Genomic DNA, 15,124 nt, shown 5'->3' with positions numbered 1-15,124 from the left:
TGCCATGCCCTCCTCCAGGGGAACTTTCCAGCCCAGGGATTGAACCCAGGTCTTCTGAGTTGCAGGTGGATTCTTTACTATCTGAGTCACCAGGGAAGCCAATCCTGGATGCAGGCAAAGTAAATGTAGGACCAGACTGGGGTCCAGCTTGGGGATCTCAGGATGGATCCTTTTGTGGACAGTGATGGCAGCTGATTCTCTGCATCTGTGCTTCCCTTTGGGCTCCCCTGGTGGCTCAATGGTAAAGAAGACGTGGGCTTGATCCCTGGTTGGAAAGATCCCCTGGAGAAGGAAATTGCAACCCACTTCAGTATTCTTGCCTGGGCAGTCTCATGGACAGAACAGCCTGGCAGGCTACAGTCCATGGGGTCGCTGAGAGTCGGACATGACTGAGCACACACGCATGCACGTGCTTCCCTTCAGGCAACACAGAAATATTAACCCCGATCACCCCCTCTTGCCTCCTACAGATCTTGTGAGAACTATTACTAAGAAACAATTGCAAAGCACATTGTGAACGTGGGCTGCTATGGAGATGCGACTAAACAAAAATAATAACAGCGCTAATGATGGCTTCTGTTCCTTGGGAATCTGTATAGTCATTACTGTAACACTTTAGTTCATTGAAGAAAATATCGTTCTTATGAAAATAATAATTGGAAACTTCGATAGGGAGGACATTTTCAGGCGAAGGCCTCCACTGAAACCCTGAAGATAACCAGTTTCTGGGAGGAATACATACCACCTCTTTGGTAATCCAGGAAAATACCCTTGGTTGTACCGGCAGTGGCAACACCCATCCTGGCCGATGTCACATCTCTGTTGGAGAAAATTCCTCAAATGAGGTTGTTGAATTTCTCAAGGAGGGTTTGAACGTTTTTTCTAGTCAGCCAATTCAGGTTGGAGTCTTTTTCCAGAACGTGACTTTCCTTGAAACCAGTTTCAAAGAAAGAACAAAAATGTGGGTGAGGTTTAGAGAGTGAGAAGTCCTTGCTTTGTTTTGGGGAACCTGCTTTTCTGTGAATGTGAGCAAAACTTGACTTGTGAGTAAGTCTCAGCATCAGAACCCCTCTTTCTCAGAAACAGAGAGAGAAACCTATGGAACCCCAAGAGTGTTTGGAGGTTGTCCTGTGACTGGGACTTTGGGTGGTTTCATGTTATACCCACTTCTTGATTCTGAGGAGACCTCAACAATCCTTCTTTAGTCTTGCTTACCTCCATCATTAAAAAATTTTATGGCTCACTTCTTCTGTGGCAGGTATTTTGCTGGGCATCGGTATTTTTTCTTTCATGATTCACAAAATTAGGTATGTGGAATAGATGATGTAGTATTTTGGTTGGTGAGTGGATACACTTTACGAGCTTGAAGGCTGTGGGTCCAAAAAGTCATGGTGATGTTTTTCATTTGGAAACTGCTTTACGTAGTTCACAAAGAGCTCTCACCCAGGCAGTCTCGCTGACTCCCCACTTTACCTATGAGAGATATGGATCACCACGCCCTTTTACAACTGAGGACTCTTGAAGAGGTTAAGTGACCAACCTACAGTCACAAAACCGGCAGAGGCAGAACTCGAACTCTGATTCCAAGCCCAAGAGTCTCTTCTCACTGCAGATAGATAGGTGCTTATCTCTTATCACCGCCAATGCCAAGTGACAGGGCAGAAATGAATTGTTCTTCAAGGTCTTTCCTGCTTTAAACAGCCTATCATTCAGTGATTCTGGGGTTCTTTGTTTAAAAAAAAAAAAAGATAAAAGAGGAAATGTTTGAAATAGCTTCCCTCTCGTCTTCTCCAATGAAATCTCACTTTTTGCTTTGAAATACAAGAAAGGGGTGAAGGTGATGTATGTACTTGAGTACATAGTCCTGGTGGAGTCTGGCTGGGGACTTTAGTGATGCTCTTACCTTTGTACCATGAAGACGGGAAACATCCATATGCATCTTGGGGACCAACTTTAAAATCATTGCAAGTAGTGGGATGTAACAGGGTATCTGACCAAAGAGAGAAACATAACTCCTCTCTGTGAATTATTGGGGAATGCAGTGATTTCTTTTTAAGAGGTGAAAAGCCTCTTCAGAGAAACAAAATGTGCAGAAACCATCACATGCAGAGATTTTTGTTTTAACTGATGCCATATGTAGTTGTAATCTGCTTTTTTAAAATTTAAATTTATTTTTAATTGGAGGATAATAACTTTACAGTATTGTGTTGGTTTCTGCCACATAGCAACATGAATCAGCCCTAAGTATAAGTACATTCCCTCCCTCTTGAGCCTCTCTCCCACTTCCCACTCCTATAATCTGCTTTTAAAGTCCAGTTAGTGGGAAAGAGGAAAGGATCTAACAGGTAACCTTGTCTTTGATGTTCTGTGTGTTATACTACATTATCTCCTTTAATCCTCTAATCCTGCGATATGAGGTCAGTACTCTTATCACATTTACAGAAGAGGAAGTCAAGGTCCAGAGTCTTGAAGCAGTCTGTCTAAGGCTTCGAGGTTACCAAATTGCAGAAACAGGATTCAGAGTCCAGAGCTGAGTTTCACTCAACCACGAGGGACTCTCTTTCTCTCAGTGTGACCTCTTCCTTTCCTTTGCCCTAGTTGATGTCGACTTTTTTCTGCTTTGTCTTATTAGCCTATCAAAGGACCTAGAAAGATATGTTGGAGGAGGATGCACTGCAGACACTATCTAAATTAAACTCTTACTTGATCAAAGAAGAAGTCACTCAGAGGGGAAGTATCAAAGTCCCAAGGTCACACGGAGAGTTCATTATGAGAATGGGAAGGAAAAATGAAAACTGCTTCTTGATTTCTAGTTGCACTGGGTCTATTTTTGGTTGCATTGGGTCTTTGTTGCCACTTACATGGGGGCTTTCTCTAGTTGCAGGGAGCGGGGACTTTTCTTGTGGAGCGCAGGCTCTAGGCATTCGTGTTTCAGTAATTGTGGCATGTGGGCTCATTAGTTGCGACCTGCTGGCTCTAGAGTGTGGGCTCAGTAGTTGTGGCACACAGGCTTAGTTGCTCTGAGGCATGTGGAATCTTTCCTGACTAGAGACCCAACCCATGTTCCCTGCATCGGCAGGCGGACTTTTATCCACTGTGCCACTAGGGAAGCCTGACCCTGGCTCTATGATAAAGAAAGGTTAGGTTAAGAAAAAAAATCTCTTTATGGTGTCTCACCAGTATGTGAAAAAGGAATTAACAAAATGAGATTTCATTCAGTGAGCAAAACCATTTATGTTTTCTACTCTCCTGGAAGCTGACAGTAAAGGCATTCATCGATAATCCCCTGAATATGTACAAACTGAGATAAAAGTGTGAGAGCATCTAACAGAAAAGCTAGTCTGAGATTGGGAGTGGGTAGTTCAATGTGGGAGGGAAGAGGGAACATTCCATGCAGAGCAAAGGCAGTGGGGGTCAAATGATGAAATGAAAGTAGGGCATTGAGGCTGGAACCTTGAGTTGATGGGGGGGAAGGGACCTAAGAAGGTGGTGAGATTAGAGGGGAAGGAAAGCAAGAACCAGTCAGACAGGGCCTTGTGTCGGTCCCACTAAGCTCCTTACCCATTTAATTTTGGGTAAACTTTGAGCATAAAACTAAGATCATGGCATCGGATCCCATTACTTCATGGTACATAGATGGGGAAACAATGGAAACAGTGACAGACTTTATTTTCTTGGGCTCCAAAATCACTGCAGATGGTGATTGCAGCCATGAAATTAAAAGACGCTTGCTTTTTGGAAGCAAAGTTTTGACCAACCTAGATAGCGTATTAAAAAGCAGAAACATTTACTTTGCTGACAAAGGTCTGTATCTTCAAAGCTATGGTTTTTCTGGTAGTCATGTATGGATCTGAGAGTTGGGCCATAAAGAAAGCTGAGCGCTGAAGAACTGATGCTTTTGAACTGTGGTGTTGGAGAAGACTCTTGAGAGTCCCTTGGACTGCAGGGAGATCCAACCAGTCAATCCTAAAGGAAATCAATCCTGAATATTCATTGGAAGGACTGATGCTAAAGATGAAGCTCCAATACTTTGGCCACCTGATGTGAAGAGCTGACTCATTTGAAAAGACCCTGGTGTAGGGAAAGATTGAAGACAGGAGGAGAAGGGGATGACAGAGGATGAGATGGTTGGATGGCCTCACCAACTCGATGGACATGAGTTTGAGCAAACTCTGGGAGTTGGTGAAGAACAGGGAAGCCTGGTATGTTGCAGTCCATGGGGTCAGACGCAACTGAGCGGCTGAACCGAACTGAACTGAAACTTTGGGCAGGTGCTCTGAGAACTCAGAGAGCAGAGGGGTGGCTGTGACTTTCTCCAGATGGAGAAATTCAAGTTGGCAGAGTCAAGAAAGGACAGTTTCGTGATCGGTTAGCAAATCCTTATTTAGCTGTGATCTCCTTGCTTTGCATAAAGCTTATTTGTTTCCTAATGTTTGTGCTTTTTTGTTTCTAAATCCCCTTTCCTTCTTCTCTTGGGGTGGTGGTAAATAGGGCTGTGTCCCCTCTTTGCCTTCTCTCTTGATCTGTGTCCCTTTTTCTCTCTTTCACAGACAAACTATAGAAATCAGAGCTCATCAGAAAGCTTCCTGTGCGACAACAGACATGTTTGGGCCTGTTTCTCACTTTCTTCTTTCTGGCTAATTGTGACTGCTTAGTTAGAACTGTATTTGTAAGTAATTTTGTTTTCTTTTGAGTCATTTTTTCATAGGAGTCATGTTTATCTCTGGTGTGAACTTGTTTCTCAGTTAAAAAAAAGCTTGTATTACTTTTATGGGCTCTAAAACATGCAGATTAAATATCCCCAGGGAAATTTTAAAAAATGAAGAAAATACACCCCCTCTCAAATTGAATAACTAGAAATTTTCATTATTACTATTTTGGTGCATTTCCTTTCAGTCTTTCTTTTTTTCAAGCCATGAATCGATTTGTTTCATACAAATGAGATACTCCAAGCACTTTCATATTTGCTTTCCTGGGATTTAGGGAGTATATATTTGGTAGACCATATTCATCAAATATTTGTCTCATTTCTAGGGTTAACTAATAAGTGTCTGTCTTTATTTCCTGGTCTCCCTTGCAGTTAGCTTAGATACACAGTTTGTCCAGCCAGTGCCCTGTGAACAGGAAGTGAGATGGGACTTGTCACATCTCTAGGCTGATGCAATCAAGGGCCAGTGTTTGCTACCGTCATTGCCAAGTTCCCCTGATGCAGCACCTTCGGAGGTCATGTGTTCCAGAGGGTGTGGTCACAAATGCATGAGGTATGGGCGGAAAAAGCCTGAGATTAGAACAATCTGCATTAGTTTAACCTTACTTAGATTTTAGGACATATTTGTTACCCAGGCATAACCTAACCTATTCTGACTACTACTATGTATGACCATCCTTCCTTTCTCTATCACAAATTCCAAGGTGACATATACTTTTCCTCAAAACTCCTCTTTCACGCAGTCTATTCCTCCCTGGACAAAAGTGTGTCTAACTTAGAATTCTTCTGGTCACATTCTTCAACCTCTGGGAGATGACTGTTCCACTAAGATCAATCAAGAATATAACCAGATGTCTTCATTTTGGCTGAGTTTCAATTTCAGATATAAAGATAAATTAAATGTGAAAGCAAAATAGCCAATGATAAATTGCTGGAATCGAAACACATAATTATTACATTAAAACTCTAACCTCTATATGACACTTTACAGCTTTTCAAAGCATTTTTTTCATCAACAAAACTTTTGAGTTGGCCCAAAAGTTTGTTTCGGTGTTTCTGTACAATGCTATAGAAAAAACTTGAACAAACTTTTGGGGCAACTCGGTATAAGCACTGAACACAGCTTATTATGCATGCAAATGTTAAATTGCAAAGGTTCCATGCCCAGCACATGATTCTCTCCTCCCTCCCTTTGGTATGAACTCCTGGAAGCTGGAGAGAATGCTCCCTTGATAAGAGCAATTGTGGCCCGGGGAGTGGAGTGGCAGGTGTGGTAGACAGGGCGGTGGAAGAGGCAAGAGATCTTGGATCTGACTCTGACCCTAACCAGTTGTGTGACCTTTGGCAATTACCACACATTCCCCAGGCTTTTCTTATCTATAAAAGGAGGAAGTTGTACTGAGTGACTGTACAGACTTCTAGCCCAGATTGTCCATTCCACATTTCTTGACTACCCTGAACATGACCATGGCACCTCTGTGCCCTTGAAATGTTACGTTCCGTTGTGTAGAGCCCACACTGGACTCATTTCACACTATGCTTTGGTCAAATCTTTCTCAGTCACACATACAGTTGAATCACAAAGAGATATATATTTTTTTCATGACTCCAATGGAAAATTTGATTTGTCACTCTGAATATAAATAGAAATAAGTTCCTTTTCTAGGACAGACGTATATAACAGTTGCTGATAAATTGGAAGGAAATGGCAATTGTACTCCATCTTTTCAGTGATGATGACTCAGGCTTGTTTTCTAGAAAGCTTGGTATACATAGAGGACCATCTGAGTCTGTATTACCCTCGAGAAAAGAAAGTTTAGGTTTCTGAGCCTGAAAGGCTGGACAATTGTTGGAGTATTTTGAAAAAAGATAAAAGAACATCTAAGAAAAAAATATGATCTTAATTTCCTCCTTTCTGGACTCTTCCATCCAGTGCTGTCCTCAGTATATTCTCTGCAGGGTTGCTCAAAGCACTGTGACTCCCTTGGGAGAGAAGAGGCAGCCTAAGAGAGTCTGGACTCAGCAGAAGGACCTGGAGGCAGAGGGGAGCAGGTGATTCTATAGAGCACACTTCCATGGAACCTTCCTGGAACCCTCTTGACAACCTGCTTCACAGACCCATTCCATGTAAGGCATTGTATTGGAAGCCACATGAAAGAGGTGAAAAAGAACTCCATTGGCCCTTAACAGGCTTGGAACTTGTGGGCAAGACCTGTGCAGATGCTGACAGGACAAGCAGAATAAAAGAAGCACTGTAATAAGACAGAAGCAGATAGATGGGAAGGGAGTTACTGAAGCTCAGTTGGTAAAGAATCTGCCTGCAATTCAGGTGACCCTGGTTTGATTCCTGAGTTGGGAAGATCTGCTGGAGAAGGGAGAGGCTACCCACTCCAGTATTCTTGGGCTTCCCTTGTGGCTCACTGGTAAAGAACCGCCTGCAATGCAGGACACCTGGGTTCGATCCCTGGTTTGGGAAGATCCCCTAGAGAAGGGAAAGTTTACCCACTCCAGTATTCTGGCCTGGAGAATTCCATGGACTATATAGTCGATGGGGTCACAAAGAGTCGGACACGACTGAGCGATTTTCACTTTCAGGACCTCTGAGGGCTGCATTTTAGCTGCGTCTCAAAGAATTAGATATAGATAGTGGAGAATGGACAGTACAGGTTGAGGAAATAATGTAAGTAAAAGCATAAAGACATTTCATATTTGTCTTCCCTACTGTGTGCGTGCTCAATTGTGTCTGACTGTTTGTGACCCTATGGACTGTAGCCGCCAGGTTCCTCTGTCCATGGGATTCTTTTGGCAAGAATACTGGAGTGGGTTGCCATTTCCTCCTCCAGGGGATCTTGCCAACCAGGGATCAAACCTACTAGCTTGATCCTGCATTTTGTCTCCGGCATTGGCAGGCAGGTTCTTAGCCACTAGTGCCACTTGGGAAGCCCACTGTGCCCTGGGCAAATTCCTTAACTTTTACAGCTTTAGTTGCCTTATCTGTAAAACTGGGCTAGTAATTCTTTAGGAATTTTGGAAAGACTAAATGAGGTTGTAAGAGTGTTCAGTTTATTTATTTATTTATTTAACTCTTATCTTGAGATTTTTTTATTATTCAGTTAGCACATTAGCTTAAGGTATAGTTCTGCTACTAACAGGAGGAATACTGAGCCATTTATTAGACACAGAACTTGAAACCACTCATTCTCCCCCGTGAACTTCAAATTTCTAGTGCATCTGCAGTCAGGAAATGCCAATCAGTTTTTAAAATTAATTTTTAAATGGAGTGTCGTTGCTTTACAATGTTGTGTCAGTTTTATTCACACAGCAAAGTGAATCAGCTATACTTACACATATATCTCCTCCCCTTTGGACTTCCTTCCTATTTGGGTCACCATATAGTGCATTAAGTAGAGTTCTTGTACTATACAGTAGGTTCCTCTCACCTCCAGAGCGTTCAGTTTACTACTAGTTTCCTTTTCCTTCTCCCCAAATGTCCCACATTCTCCCATCTTTCCACCTTTGCTCAAGCTATTCCTGCTTTGGGGTTTATTCCGCCTCTTCCATCCACGGAGTTAGGACCTTTCTTTCCTAGCCCTATTCCCTCCTGGACACAGAATGGAAAGCATAGATTTGCTATAGGGAATGTCAAGCGTGTCTGGTGAGAGATCAGGTTACAGTCAAAGGAATTCTAAGTTGAATGCAACCTTGTCTAGAGTGGGTATAGTAGGCTGAAGTAATTATTAAAGGTTATCAGTTCATTCATTCATAAAAGATGGGGATCTTTGATCTGGGAACCTGTTTGAAGCCAGTGATTAAGAGAAACATGGTTCTGGGAATTCCTGGGCAATCCAGTGGTTAGGACTCTGAGTTTTCGCTGCCAACAGTGTATGTTCAATCCCTGGTCAGGTAACTGAGATGCTACAAGCTGCATGGCACAGCCAAACCCCTCCCCTCCCCCTGTCCCACCCAAAAAAACCAACCTCATGGATCATTTCTGCTAGCTGGAAACCATCTTGCACATGTGTTCACAGTTATGGGTGGTTATTAAGAAAGCTGTGATGTGGGATGCTATGGAGATATATGTGGAGTGGGGGAGGGGAGAACTGAATCTATTCTTAAAGGAAAACAATGTAATGAATAGAAAGAGGAGGATTTATCCCAATGAATGAGCAGATAGATGTAGGGAAAGCGACTCACATCTTGGGCCATGAGAACAGCATTTGGGGGCATGTTGCCCCCAAATCTAGAAGAACGATGGTGTATTAGAGAAACTGAAAAAAGGGCCAGCTTGGCAGAAGCCAAAAGAGTGAGGGGACTTTAAGTGGCCTGATGTGAGGGTGAAGGGGTTGGCAGGGCCAGGTCATGACCGGCAGCCTTGTAAACACATTAAGGATATCAGATTTATCCTGAAGGCAGTATCGAGATGTTTTGAGCAGGTAAAATCAGGTTTGTATTTTTTAAAGATCTGTATTGTGTTTAAACTGGAGAAAGCAAATGAGGGGAGAAAGCTACTCCCAGTAGCGGAGAATCCTCCCAGTAAGAGATGAGGATGGCTCTGACGTGGGTCCTGGCAGTGGAGGTAGAGGGAAAGGGTGTATTTGGGTTATTAGAAGGTAGAACCTACAAGACTTGGTGATTAGATGGGGGATGTGAGGAAGATAGATAACTCCAAGAAAACTACCCCCTCGGATGGCTGATGTATTTTATTAACAGTTATCCCTATTGTGGAAGGAGCAGTGAGGAATAACTACAGCACTATGTTCTAAGATAAACAGTAACGGACTTGCAGAAGAGGCGGTGGAGTGGGAGGAGCCTGTGACTGAAGCCAGTAGGAGTTGGGGCATGTGTTTACAGCTCAGAAAGAGCCAATGGGCTGGAGATGGCGATGTGGAATTCTTAGCAGTGCAAGTCTTGAGAAAGGGTGAGAGGCTCTGAGAGGTGCAGGGGCTGGTCAGAGGGCAGGTGCCCGGGAAAGGGTGAAAAGAGTAAATGGGAAGCCAAGGAAGTAGGGAAAGCATAGAGCATGTGAGTCCCTGGGAGTCAAAGGAGCTGCCAACTCTGGTCCTTCCACAGGGCACAGTGCAGCTCACCTGTGGTGTTACTCATTGCTCCTCCTAGCTTGTTCTGACCTGTTTCAGCCCTTTCATTTCAGTCACCCCATGCCCTATTCTGCCCCCAGCCTTTTCGTGGCTTAGAAGAAAGCGATTTGATAAAATCTTCCATGCAAAATTTCCAGGACCAAATATAGTGCACCTTGCAGATATTGATGTCTCTTAAAAGAAGAGCTTGGAGAAAGCAAGGTCTTGGGCTGGGCCTGAGAACTGTGCTTTGTGAGGGCTACTGACCCACTGCTGTGCTCAGTCATGTCTGACTCTTTGTGACCTGGTGGACTGTAGCCTGCCAGGCTCCTCTGTCCATGAAAATTTTCAGGCAAGAATACCAGAGAGGGTTACCATTTTCTCCTCCAGGGGATCTTCCCCACCAGGGATGGAATTTGCATCTCCTGCGTTGGCAGGTGGATTTGCTACCACTGTGCCAACTAGGAAGCCGTACTAACCCACTGAGAAAAATAAATACATGAGCATTAAGGTACAATGTAATTTAAAATTTTAGAAATTAACATTGGGCACCGTCATGCTTTATTCAATACTTGGATAAATAATCCTTAAATCCAGCTGAGACTGAAGGTAAAAGAGGAGAGAAATAATGAAATGTTGAAGAGATCAACTGAGAGCTTGTGTCAGAGGAAGGAGAAAAGATTGAAGAGGTGGGTGGGGTTCCCAAGTTGTGGTGGGCATCTCTAAGTGTAATATCTGAACTTTCATTTATGACCAAGAACGAACCCCTGGAGTGTTTGGAGCAGAGCAATGATGCGTTGGGGAAATTTTTGACAGTGATTAGCACGGAAAGTGAGTGAGGCTGGAAGCTCAGTCTGCTCCTCCAGGTGAAAAGTGACAAAAGGATGGGCAGAGGGAAGTTGTGATGGGACCGGATGCAGAAAATGGATCAGAGAGGCCCAAGTGGGGAAGGAGGAACGGACCCTAATGGGTCCTGGGTGTTTGAGAGAGAACGAGGACTCGACGGTGACATCAATCTGGACAATAGAGAAGTCTGGAGGAGGAAATGGTTTGGGGAGGAAAATGATGATTTATGCTCTAGACAGTTTGAGTCACATGGGGTGGGCTTCACCCATAGAAAGCATTTCCCATATTTCCCCATTTTACTTAGTTCTGCTTTGTCTGTGGTCCTGGGAATTTCTATAAAACGGAATCAGTGGCCTTTCCTTGCAGAGTTTGGAAAGAAGGAATTCATAGAAACAAAGTGAAAAAAAAGGAAGTGATGTATTCTTTGTCTCATAGGCTTGAGGGAGGAGACAGGATCTTCTGAGTCTCAGTCTAAATTTCCCGAAATGTAGCCTGAAAGGTGGTGGTCTCCATGTCAAAGCCAAACTTCCAGTATTTAAAAGCAGTGGGAGAATGCTTACGTTAATGAATGAATGCTGTTCAGGAAGGAATCATCCACTGAAAAAATGAAAAGGTTGCCTTCTCCATACCAAAAAGTGCTAGTCTGTCAGTCATGTCAGGCTATTGTGACCCCATGGACCATAGCCCACCAGGCTCCTCTGTCCATGGGATTCTCCAGGCAAGAATGCTGGAGTGGGTTGCCATTCTTTTCTCCAAGGGGTCTTCCCAACCCATGGATTGAATCTGGGTCTCCTGTATTGGCAGGCACATTTTTTACTGTCTGAGCCACCAGGAAAGCCTCCAAATTCAAATTCAATTCCAAATAAATGAAAAGCATAGGCATTAAAAAAAAAAGAAATAATAAAATTGTGAGAAGAAAGTAAAGGCAGATATTTACATAATTCTGGGTCTTGGTAGTGGCATGCAGGGTCTTTAGATGGGGCTAGGGGCGGCGGCTGAGAGGAGCAACCCCACATCCAAGGGAAGGAGCAGCCATAAAGAGGTAGCCATGTCCAAGGTAAAAGAAACCCAAGTAAGAGGGTAGGTGTTGTGAGAGGGCATCAAAGGGCAGACACACTGAAACCATAATCACAGAAAACTAGCCAATCTGATCACATGGACCACAGCCTTGTCTAACTCAGTGAAACTAAGCCATGCCGTGTGGGGCCACCCAAGACGGCCGGGTCATGGTGGAGAGGGCTGACAGAATGTCCACTGGAGAAGGGAATGGCAAACCACTTCAGTATTCTTGCCTTGAGAACCCCATGAACAGTATGAAAAGGCAAAATGATAGGATACTGAAAGAGGAACTCCCCAGGTCAGTAGGTGCCCAATATGCTACTGGAGATCAGTGGAGAAATAACTCCAGAAGGAATGAAGGGATGGAGTCAAAGCAAAAACAATACCCAGTTGTGGATGTGACTGGTGATGGAAGCAAAGTCTGATGCTGTAAAGAGCAATATTGCATAGGAACCTGGAATGTTATGTTAGGTCCATGAATCAAGGCAAATTGGAAGTGGTCAAACAGGAGATGGCAAGAGTGAATGTCAACATTCTAGGAATCAGTGAACTAAAATGGACAGGAATGGGTGAATTTAACTTAGATGACCATTATATCTACTACTGTGGGCAGGAATCCCTTAGAAGAAATAGAGTAGCCATCATGGCCAACAAAAGAGTCTGAAATGCAGTACTTGGATGCAATCTCAAAAATGACAGAATGATCTCTGCTCATTTCAAAGGCAAACCATTCACTATCACGGTAATCCAAGCCTATGCCCCAAACAGTAATGCTGAAGAAGCTGAAGTTGAATGATTCTATGAAGACCTGCAAGACCTTTCAGAACTAACACCCAAAAAAGATGTCCTTTTCATTATAGGGGACTGGAATGCAAAAGTAGGAAGTCAAGAAACACCTGGAGTAACAGGCAAATTTGGCCTTGGAGTACAGAATGAATCAGGGCAAAGGCTAATAGAGTTTTGCCAAGAGAACACACTGGTCATAGCAAACACCTTCTTCCAACAACACAAGAGAAGACTCTACACATGGACATCACCAGATGGTCAACACCAAAATCAGATTGATTATGCTCTTTGCAGTCAAAGATGAAGAAGCTCTATACAGTCAGTAAAAACAAGACCTGGAGCTGACTGTGGCTCAGATCATGAACTCCTTATTGCCAAATTCAGACTTAAATTGAAGAAAGTAGGGAAAACCACTAGACCATTCAGGTATGACCTAAATCAAATCCCTTATGACTATACAGTGGAAATGAGAAATAGATTTAGGGGCTAGATCTGATAGAGTGCCTGATGAACTATGGATGGAGGTTCGTGACATTGTACAGGAGACAGGGATCAAGACCATCCCCATGGAAAAGGAATGCAAAAAGGCAAAATGGTTGTCTAAGGAGGCCTTACAAATAGCTGTGAAAAGAAGGGAAGTGAAAAGCAAAGGAGAAAAGGAAAGATATTCCCATTTGAATACAGAGTTCCAAAGAATAGCAAGGAGAGATAAGAAAGCCTTCCTCAGAGATCAATGTGAAGAAATAGAGGAAAACAATAGAATGGGAAAGACTAGAGGTCTCTTCAAGAAAATTAGAGATACCAAGGGAACATTTCATGCAAAGGTCGGTTTGATAAAGGCCAGAAATGGTATGGACCTAACAGAAGCAGAAGATATTAAGAAGAGGTGGCAAGAATACATAGAAGAACTGTACAAAAAAGATCTTCACGACCCAGATAATTATGATGGTGTGATCACTCACCTAGAGCCAGACATCCTGTAATGTGAAGTCAAGTGGGCCTTAAAAAGCATCACTACAAACAAAGCTAGTGGAGGTGATGGAATTCCAGTTGAGCTCTTTCAAATCCTGAAAGATTATGCTGTGAAAGGGCTGCACTCAATATGCCAGTAAATTTGGAAAACTCAGCAGTGGCCACAGGACTGGAAGAGGTCAATTTTCATTCCAATCCAAAAGAAAGGCAATCCCAAAGAGTGCTCAAACTACCACACAATTGCACTCATCTCACATGCTAGTAAAGTAATGCTCAAAATTCTCCAAGTCAGGCTTCAGCAATACATGAACCGTGAACTTCCAGATGTTCAAGCTGGTTTTAGAAAAGGCAGAGGAACCAGAGATCAAATGCCAACATCTCTTGGATCATCGAAAAAGCAAGAGAGTTCCAGAAAAACATCTATTTCTGCTTTATTGACTATGTCAAAGCCTTTGACTGTGTGGATCACAATAAACTGTGGAAAATTCTTGAAGAGATGGGAATACCAGACCACCTGACCTGCTTCTTGAGAAACCTATATGCAGGTCAGGAAGCAACAGTTAGAACTGGACATGGAACAACAGACTGGTTCCAAATAGGAAAAGGAGTATGTCAAGGCTGTATATTGTCACCCTGCTTATTTAACTTATATGTAGAGTACATCATGAGAAATGCTGGGCTGGAAGAAGCACAAGCTGGAATCAAGATTGCCGGGAGAAATGTCAATAACCTCAGATATGCAGATGACACCACCCTTATGGCAGAAAGTGAATAGGAACTAAAAAGTCTCTTGATGAAAGTGAAAGAGGATATTGAAAAAGTTGGCTTAAAGCTCAACACTCAGAAGACTAAGATCATGGCATCTGGTCCCATCACTTCATGGCAAATAGATGGGGAAACAGTGACAGACTTTATTTTTGGGGGCTCCAAAATCACTGCAGATGGTGATTGCAGCCATGAAATTAAAAGACGCTTACTCCTTGGAAGGAAAGTTATGACCAACCTAGAGAGCATATTAAAAAGCAGAGACATTATTTTGTCAACAGAGGTCCGTCTAGTCAAGGCTATGGTTTTTCCAGTGGTCATGTATGGATGTGAGAGTTGGACTGTGTAGAAAGCTGAGCTCCCAAAAATTGATGCTTTTGAACGGTGGTGTTGGAAAAGACTCTTGAGAGTCCCTTGGACTGCCAGGAGATCCAACCAGTTCATCCTAAAGGAGATGAATCCTGGGTGTTCATTGGAAGGACTGATGCTGAAGCTGAAACTCCAGTACTTTGGCCACCTCATGCGAAGACTTGACTCATTGGAAAAGACCCTGATGCTGGGAGGGATTGAAGGCAGGAGGAGAAGGGGACAACAGAAGATGAGATGGCTGGATGGCATCACCGACTCGATGGACATGAGGTTGAGTAAACTCCTGGAGCTGGTGATGGACAAGGAGGCCTGGCGTGCTGCAATTCATAGGGTTGCAAACAGTCAGACACGACTGAGCGACTGAACTGAAATGAACTGAACTGAGTGAACTCTTAGCTATGGTATGTCGGGTCTAGTTCCCTCACCAGAGATTGAACCCAGGCTCCTTATATTGGGAGCACAGTGTCTTAGCCACTGGACCACCAGGGAAGTCCCTATTATTACTTTTTAAAACTTCTTTATAAAATAATAATGTAAACTCATT

Source organism: Dama dama, chromosome 11 (assembly GCF_033118175.1).
Source record: "Dama dama isolate Ldn47 chromosome 11, ASM3311817v1, whole genome shotgun sequence".
Classification (NCBI taxonomy): Eukaryota; Metazoa; Chordata; class Mammalia; order Artiodactyla; family Cervidae; genus Dama; species Dama dama.
The sequence above is the reverse complement of the archived record's forward strand: the minus strand, read 5'-3'. Positions refer to the sequence as shown.